General features: G+C 34.7%; 1 long non-coding RNA gene across 1 annotated transcript; it reads right to left on the bottom strand.

Moving 5' to 3' along the window:
* Window positions 1-299: 299 nt before the first annotated feature.
* On the bottom strand, window positions 300-6,976 carry LOC145208867 (uncharacterized). The gene is made up of 2 exons (XR_013854946.1): window positions 1,627-6,976; window positions 300-1,005 (listed from the first exon to the last, which is right to left on the bottom strand). It is a non-coding gene; the product is annotated as an uncharacterized LOC145208867 (long non-coding RNA).
* Window positions 6,977-6,982: the final 6 nt, after the last annotated feature.

Here is a 6,982-nt window from a genome sequence, read left to right as displayed (position 1 = left end):
GAGTATTTAGGAAGCTGTAAAAAAAGTTGCAAAAACTTGCCCTATTTATAAGTTTTTAACGTTGCGCAGCTATTTCCGGCTTGGTGATTGTTTTAGTGCAACTGCTGTCTTTCACCAAGCGAAATAAACTCAACTCAACTCTGAATCCGCCAATACTAGTATACTAGTTGCATTTAATTGCTCATTTCTTATCGGTGAGATATTTTTATTGTTTTACACTTGGTACCGAAAACATCTTTTCATTGTTTTGACTTGGGTTTAAATATTAACCTTTTGCATTCTGTTTCCATTTTCTGCACTAAACGAAAAAGAAATTTATTATTCAATCTTTTCTCACCGGCAATAATTTTTTGGTAGCCACACTTGGTAATTATATGCCCTTTATATTGGACCTAAATGGCCATAAGAGAATAAAAAAATTATATATGAGAGCTTACAAAAGCATATGGATCTGCCTCTGTTGTACGATACGACTTGTGGTTAAATCCTTCGTCAGATTTGGGAGTCAAGTTGTTCAAACTAGTGTTGCAGTGAAGTGTAGACTGGCCAAATATGATGTTTTAGTCAGGTTTTGTCCCGAACTTTTTAAGTGTATAAAATTAATGCCTAAACTTTTAAAATCCCCTAATTATTTGCTAATTTATGAGTGCTATAAACGAGTTCTGCGACATCAACAACAGAACGTTCAGTTAAAAACATCAATCAAAATAGGGAATTCTGAAGAATGTTTACACAGATTTATTGCAATGGTTTAGTGAATTTTTGAAAGAAGCAAACTGCTATAAACATGTCAAGTTATTGTACCCTAAAACAGGACAAAAACATCAAAAATTGCACAGTTCACTCAACCAATTAGCCTTAGGATGTCAAGTTTCATATCAGTAAACCACAAACTGAAGTTCACCCAGCAAACACAGTGAGTCATTACTGAGGAAGTTGAAATGGTTTGTAAATCACATTTCATCAAAATTACTTCTGTTTGAAAATGTATGAATATGTCCATATCTGTAAAACAACAGTTGAGTTATACAAAAATAGACTGTCTGAAACACTTAACAAAGTGAAACAGGTTAAATGTATATGTGACAGAACTGCAAGTCCTTTCAAAAGATAAATAGTAGCCTACACATGGCAAATTTCAAATTGACTAGACGCAGATTGCACAATGTACAATCGAATTTGTTAAAACATCATTGATGCTAACAGTTGATGTCAATGTTCAAATAAGTAATAAATCGGTTAAAGGCCAAACAATCCAGTGGTTCCAAACAACATAGCACTAAATAGTTCAAACTTTTTACCACCAAGTACCTAATTCTTATTCTTAAGTGCCAGTTTGTCCAATGATGATAAGAGTATTGTTAGAGTAAACTTAAAAAACTGCTTGTATTGCAAATTATATGCTAGGATGCTGTTGGTAGGAAATCGCTGACAAAGATTTGATTGGCCAGAACCTTATCTATTTTTTACAAAAAAAAGCAACTAGAAAAACTTTTTATTTGGACAACATGTCACAATTGACAATTGATTTGAAAGAAATTATTCGTAGACTGTGCAATGTAAGATTTGGTCTAACTAAATCAATAATATTACAGATAACACTAATTTTAAATATGTAAGACAAACCAATTTTTTTTAATCTTCAGTTTTTCAATTGCCTCCCGGCCAAGTTGTTCTGTCCCACGATTAAGTAAAGTAGAGTATGTTTTTTCCAAAAACTGTACAATAAATTATAAGTGCAGATTAGACACTTGTACTTTTTGTTACATTTAAACATGTCTAACAAAGATTTACTTTTACATAAAACGTCCTGATCCATTGTTTCCTGTTCAGGACTAGTGATATGCTATTATTTAAGTGAAATCGATATTCACAGTGGTTTGTAGTAAGAAATACACATTGATTTGAGTATGCTGAAACATACTTTTAAAATAATATATTATATTTCAGTTTATAAAATACGTCAGATAAGGCCTCTCAACAAGCCATGACATACATGTACTGTGATCATTAATTCAAAAACTAGATGACATTACAATTAAAAACAAAATATTTTAGAAGTTATCTTGCCAAGAAATATAGTACAGAAAGATTTGATTTAAATTTCCTAGTCACATTCTAGGGTTGGGATTTCGGGACCAAATTCAAAATACTAAAACACAGGAATTGATATTGAGCTGCAAAGTATACTGAATTTTTACTTGAGGGCATAATCACAGACTGTATGTTGTGTTAAACTGTCACATACTTGCCTTCAAGGGTTTTACCAAAAACTAGAAATTTGGCATTCCTATATATTTCCATTTTATATATTCCATCTTACATAATGATTTGACTACATACACCTGTTGGCCAATTAACATGTTTGCATTTCCAAGCAAGTCGAATGGGTCCAAACATGTGTGTTTATGAGAATGAGTTTCGGTACAAAGATGGCGATTATTTTTAGATTCTTACGGACAAGCAGTACAAAGCATCAAATCAATACAGCACAAGCTTAAGCAGGTTTTGTCCATATTCTTTTTCCATCATTATATTGTCATATATTTACAAAAGTAGTAAAAAAGAAAGGTAAAAAAACATTTCCAATCATGTGTAATTTAATCTCTAGCTTTGACCTAGATATTTCTGTTTAATGTCAGCTTTGAAACAGTTTTCCTGGAAAAACCCACTACAAATAATAAAAAATTAAAAAGCGATTTTGCATCAAGGTTTACATAACTAATTGTTCTTCACTCAATGTTGTTTCTTAAAATGTTTGCCATTGAACTGCAGTAGCCTCTCGCAGTGTGGCATCTGAACAGCTCTTTAATAACCTTTTGACATGGTGTTTAATAGAACACAACCCTTGTTACACAATAATGTTTTGCATAACTTATACATTACTCAAGTTGTGCATCTCAAGTTTGTTTGTCAAAAATAAAAAAGCTATGTTGTGACAAAAATTTGTTTAAATTATGTTTGGGGATACCTACAAGTTAACCTTTAGTTCCTGTTGTGCAGCAGCCAAGCTGGCTATGACCGTTTAATTACCATTTATAGCATATGAAGACATCGCATTGTTGGCAAAAACAGCTAATATCAAATGACAGAAAATACCGGCCAGTAAACTTATTGTTCATGTGTCAAGCAAAGACCTGCAGCTCTGTATTTCATTGTAAAGTGGTAAATCCCTTGGGACTTCTCTGCTTTAGTATAGCTGGAAGATTTAGGCAAAAACGATTTTTTCAAGGTTAAGGAGTGAATCTAACTAAAACTTACAAAATACTTTGGACTACTTTACATCAGGGGTGTCAAACTTGCAGTCAAACTTTTTGTGTCACTGAAAAGAGTATTACCAGCCTAGCAGCCACATGTGTCAGACTTTTGTAGGCCTATTGTGTGCAAACAATGTGAAAACAGAAGACCATTAGCGCCACAATACAGATTATGACGTAATAAACAGTTAAAACCGATTTTAACACTGTGCAGCTCAATCTGTGCATCAAATTGGAAATTATTCTGGGCTTTTTTGGGCGTCAATAGATGGTATATAGATGATACAAACCTATTTCTTTACATCTGTAATTTTGAAACAAACACCAGCAGGTAATTGGCGGATGTTGTTGAAATAAGGATCTGGTTTAAAAATCACATGCGGCCCTCGGCATAATTTTCAAACTACAATGTGGCCCCCGAACCCCACGAGTTTGACACCCCTGCTTTACATTGTACCAACCAACAAAGTATGAAACTCCTAAATCATGTACTTTAGTAAGTAGAGTCAGTTTTTAAATTTCACAGTTTGGGGACATGTGGGTGAACCGCTGGGTAAAATGTCAGAAGGATCAATTTTGGATAACTAACTAACATGTGTGCAAATTTAAATATGTTTAAAGCACTCATCTTTAGACCAATATCTATAATGTGTGTAAATTTGAAAAAGTTTGAACCATTCCTTCTTGACCAAAACGTGGGAACAAATCCGCGTTAGACGGAAAAAAAGAAAAATATATAGACAAAAACAATATGGGTCCCCTTCATACGAAAAGCCTTTCTTTACCAAATGAGCATTACAAACCAGCGTTAACAATCTTACGTTTCGGAGGCCTGTGGGTGACCGGCTTGGTCATTCAGGGTCAAACTTCTGGAGGATCAAGTTCAGATTATTAACTAACAGACGTCCAAATTTCAATAAATTTAAAGCAGTCTTTCTTGACCAAACCAGCATTAGACAGAAAAAAGAAAACAGACAAAAACAACACGTGTCTCCTTCGTGGAAGGGGACCCATAATAACATACAACTGTTTAAAATTTCAGCAGATTAAGGACTGGTAAATCCAAAATGGTTTATTTTAGGAGCCAGTGAGTGAACCACTGGGTCATCCAGTGGCAAATTTTGCATGACTAGTTAGTATGTACGTAAATTTAGGTAAGTTTGATACACTCTTTCATGAAAAAACAGGTGAAACAAACCAGCATTAGATAAAACAAAGTACCGACAAAATGTTTTTTTTTATTTGGGTATTTCCCTAAGACGCTTGGTGATGTTAGTTCTGATTTGGAAGTTTCCCCTATAAATGTACCATGCTGCATGCTTAATTCATACAACAAACGACCAGTAGTTGTTTCAGTGCCTATTTCGCTTTATAGTTTCAAAACAAAGCGTTAAACAACAAAACACTTTCTCTAAACCCAATCCACCTTTAAACTTGTGACACTTTCTACAGGTGAGTGACGCCAGCTTCTTTTAGTATGACTTCTACAATTGACAAAAAGAACTAGAAGGGTGGCTTAGCACATATTGCCCTTGCATATACACTATAACCTATTTTAAAACATAAATATATTTCCTATGCTTATTTTGTATTGGGTCCCATATTAGCCATCGTCTTTTATAACTTTAGTCGTTTCTGCAGGCAAAAACTCATGGGTCCCCACACATGCAAAGTTGAAAATAATGCAATTCAAGAGATAACCATGAGAAAGTCGGGTGTTGTAAAGTAAAACACAGTGATCGGCACTGGGCTTAAATAATAATGCTAAGTAGAATACAAACTATAAAATTAGATTCACCCCAAGTATTGTTTGAAGTATGTCCTATTTAACGTTTTAAAAAACTGACCCATTTTAGGGGGCTACTAGGGCAACTAATCGACACACAAACTAAAAAATATATAAAAACCACAATGACTCAGTCAATAGTACTGCAAAATTTCAGCCCAATCCGCCAATGTTCAAAAAAAATTTTTTTTTTTTTTTTAGTTTCCCGTCAAGTGCTAACTGGACTAAATGTATCAAACTGTTTTCGCAATTAAACAATGTGAAAAGTGACAAAAATGGTTTAAAAAGTTTAATTCAATATTGTTGGTCTGCCAAACACGTAATTGTTTATCACAAATTTTCGATTGATGTAAATCGAAACATGTTGATGAGATGTAATTTGCCAATGCTAGGCATTATTTATGCCTTGCATAGCAACCAACTTTAGTGCATTCGTAACATTGCCGCAACTTAACATGTCATTCATCATTTCAGAAAGGCGTTTATTCCTTTCATTTTTTTTAAACAAGTAACGTACTTTGATTACCTGACAGTCACGCTAATCTTGTAGCTGCAGCTTTGTTGAGTAAGCTAGATAGCAGGGCTTTTCAGGAAATTTTATAGCTTTCACTAATATCAACTAGAAGGGTGGCTTAGCACATATTGCCCTTGCATATACACTATAACCTATTTTAAAACATTGATATATTTCCTATGCTTATTTTGTATTGGGTCCCATATTAGCCATCGTCTTTTATAACTTGAGTCGTTTCTGCAGGCAAAAACTCATGGGTCCCCACACATGCAAAGTTAAAAATAATGCAATTCAAGAGATAACCATGAGAAAGTCGGGTCTTGTAAGGTAAAACACAGTGATCGGCACTGGGCTTAAATAATAATACTATGTACAATACAAACTATAAAATTAGATTCACCCCAGATATTGTTTGAAGTATGTCCTATTTAACGTTTTAAAAAACTGACCCATTTTAGGGGGCTAGTAGGGCAACTAAATTGGGTTCGAAATTTCAGCCCAATCCGCCAATGTTTAAAATTTCGACCACTAGAGGTGTTTTGAGCAACAACCGTTACTGTTTCTGACGTCATAGGGCTGTTAACAAGCCCCTAACTGCCATGGCGCAAAAACGACCACCAAGCAACCCACCAATGAGCAACATACAACTGGTTGCCCTTGTAACACTATTGCTCCAAAGAAATCTTTCGTTTGTGGTGCCCAGTAACATACAAATACGTTTTACACTTTAGGGGCTTGTGGGATAAATTCTAGGACTACAGGGTTGAACACAACAATCGACACCTATAATGTTTCTGACACTGTTCAAAAACTCACCCATTTTAGGGGGCTAGCGGGGTAAATACTGGGGTTATCAAAAAAAAAAGTGGGATGCACATCTACATGAATATATCTACCATCTTTGTAAATTTCAGCCAAATCCATCAAACATTTGATGGAAAAACGATTCGGACAAACTTTGGGTAAAAACACCCATTTTAGGGGGCGAGCGGGGTAAATACTGGGGTTATCAACAAAAACAAAGTGGGATGCACATCTACATAACTATATCTACCATCTGTGTAAATTTCAGCCAAATCCATCAAACATTTGATGGAAAAACAAGTCGGACAAACTTTGGGAAGAAAAAAAAGGAAGAAAAAAAACAAAAACAATGAGAGTAAAATCAATATGTGTCCCCTTCGGGGAAGGGGAAATTATTCTTTTTTGTGAATTGGTAATATGAGAAGCTCGCCTTTGCGGATCCTAGCTAGAGATAGTGCCGAAGTTAAAAGTTGGACCGGGGGTCTTGTACTTTTGGGTTTGGGTCTACATACAACCGAGAACGAAATAAGCAATGATACAATTATCTACTGGCCATTTGATGTGTAAATTATCAAATGTAAGTGTTTCACATGAGGCATTTTGTGATATACCCCCTTATTT

The sequence above is a fragment of the Phallusia mammillata genome, unplaced genomic scaffold, assembly GCF_965637545.1.
Source record: "Phallusia mammillata unplaced genomic scaffold, kaPhaMamm4.hap1.1 HAP1_SCAFFOLD_388, whole genome shotgun sequence".
Classification (NCBI taxonomy): domain Eukaryota; kingdom Metazoa; phylum Chordata; class Ascidiacea; order Phlebobranchia; family Ascidiidae; genus Phallusia; species Phallusia mammillata.
The sequence above is the reverse complement of the archived record's forward strand: the minus strand, read 5'-3'. Positions and strand labels throughout refer to the sequence as shown.